This window comes from Petromyzon marinus, unplaced genomic scaffold (genome assembly GCF_048934315.1).
Source record: "Petromyzon marinus isolate PM22_M1 ecotype Great Lakes invasive population unplaced genomic scaffold, UKy_Petmar_22M1.pri1.0 PM_G_Scaffold_6, whole genome shotgun sequence".
NCBI classification, from domain to species: Eukaryota; Metazoa; Chordata; class Hyperoartia; order Petromyzontiformes; family Petromyzontidae; genus Petromyzon; species Petromyzon marinus.
Window position 1 is genome coordinate 2337501 of NW_027423013.1, and position 2500 is coordinate 2340000.

Sequence of the window (2500 nt, forward strand, 5' to 3'; positions counted from 1 at the left end):
GTGTTGCCACATTGCATAGGAACGCCATGAAACTTCCAGAGGCATTTGCAGCAGAAAGGCACGTGCACTCAAAAATTTTAATATTTTTCACGCATAGACCCCGTCAAACGCTAGAAGTTGGCGGGGATGTCTCTCTTGTGGCTCACGGGGCTGTTAGGGTCGCACAGAAATGCCTCGGAATGGGAAAACGGGTCATTTTTGTGTGGCCACATTGCATAGGAACGGCATGAAACTTCCAGAGGCATTTGCAGCAGGAATGCATGTGCACTCAAAAACGTCTATATTTTTCACGGATAGACCCCGTGAAACGCTATAAATTGGCGGGGATGTCTCTCTTGTGGCTCACGGGCGCTGTTAGTTAGGGTCGCACAGAAATCCCTCGGAATGGGAAAAGGGGTCATTTTCGTGTTGCCACATTGCGTACGAACGGCATGAAACTTCCAGAGGCATCTGCAGCAGAAATGCATGTGCACTCAAAAACGTCTATATTTTTCACGGATAGACCCCGTGAAACGCTAGAAATTGGCGGGGATGTGTCTCTTGTGGCTCACGGGGCTGTTAGGGTCGCACAGAAATCCCTCGGAATGGGAAAACGGGTCATTTTCGTGTTGCCACAATTGGCATACGAACGGCATGAAACTTCCAGAGGCATTTGCAGCAGAAATGCATGTGCACTCAAAAACGTGAATATTTTTTCACGGATAGACCCCGTCAAACGCTCGAATTTGGCGGGGATGTTTCTCTTGTGGGTCACGGGGCTGTTCGGCTCGCACAGAACTCCCTTGGTCCACCTGATTCGTGCATACAGGCAGCAACTAAAACTCTGTAAACCTGCTGTGAGGACATCTAAACAGTGGACCAGTGAGGCTGTGGAAGATTTGCGGGCGTGCTTAGACTGTACTGACTGGGATATGTTCACGACTGCTACCAATAGTCTGGATGAACTCACAGAGGCTGTGTACATCAGCTTCTGTGAGGACTGCTGTATCCCAACACGTACCAGGGTGAACTTTAACAACAACAAGCCCTGGTTCTCAGCAAAGCTCAAAAGGTTGAGGTTGGAGAAGGAGGAAGCGTTTAGGAGTGGGGATAGAGACAGATTCAAGGAGTCGAAGAACAGGTTTAGCAAAGCGGTGAGAGAGGCTAAACGACTGTACTCAGAGACACTAAAACACCAGTTCTCTACTAACGACGCTGCTTCTGTCTGCCAAAGGGCTCAGGCACATCACCAACTACAAACCCAGAGCGCCCCACACCACTAACGACTCCCGCCTAGCCAACGACCTGAACGAGTTCTACCGTAGATTTGAAAGACAATTGGACTGTCCTGAACCACCCCTTCCCACCCAAGAGGCCCCATCCCCCACCCATACTACAGAAACGACTCTCTCCTTTCAGGAGGGAGAAGTTAATGGGCTTTTCAAGAGGCAGAATCCACGCAAAGCAGCCGGGCCGGACTCTGTCTCTCCAGCCACCCTCAGGCACTGCGCTGACCAGCTGTCTCCGGTGTTCACCAACATCTTTAACACCTCCCTGGAGACATGCCATGTACCAGCCTGTCTCAAGTCCTCCACCATCATCGCTGTGCCCAAAAAGCTAAGGCCAACAGGACTAAATGATTACAGACCGGTCGCCCTTACATCTGTGGTAATGAAGTCTTTTGAGCGCCTGCTCCTGGCACACCTCAAAGCCATCACAGACCCTCTCCTGGACCCCCTTCAGTTTGCCTACAGAGCCAACAGGTCTGTGGACGACGCAGTTAACATGGCCCTCCACTTCACCCTACAGCATGTGGACGCCCCAGCATCCTACGCCAGGATCCTGTTTGTGGACTTCAGCTCTGCCTTCAACACCATCATCCCTGCCCTGCTTCAGGACAAGCTCTTCCAGCTGAACGTGCCCTACTCCACCTGCAGGTGGATCACAGACTTCCTCTCTGACAGGAAGCAGTGCGTTAAGCCGGGAACAGAAGTCTCTGACTCCAGGTCCATCAGCACGGGAACTCCTCAGGGCTGCGTCCTTTGCCCACTGCTCTTCTCCCTGTATACCAACAGCTGCGCCTCCAATCATCTGTCCGTCAAACTCTTGAAGTTTGTCGGACGACACCACCCTCATTGGGCTGATCTCTGGTGGGGATGAGTCTGACTATAGGTGGGAAGCTGACAACCTGGTGACCTGGTGTAGCCAGAACAACTTAGAGCTAAATGCTCTAAGGACAGTTGAGATGGTTGTGGACTTCAGGAAGAATACAGCCCCACTCACCGCCATCACCCTGTTAGACTCCGCAGTCAAAATTGTGGAGTCCTTCCGCTTCCTGGGCACTATTCTCTGCCGGGACCTCAAGTGGGAACTGAACATCAGCTCCCTCGCCAAGAGAGCTCAACAGAGGATGTACTTTCGACGGCAGCTGAAGAAATGCAACCTGCCAAAGACAATGATGGTGCAATTCTATACAGCGATCATTGAATCCATCCTCACCTCCTCCATAACCGTCTGGTAC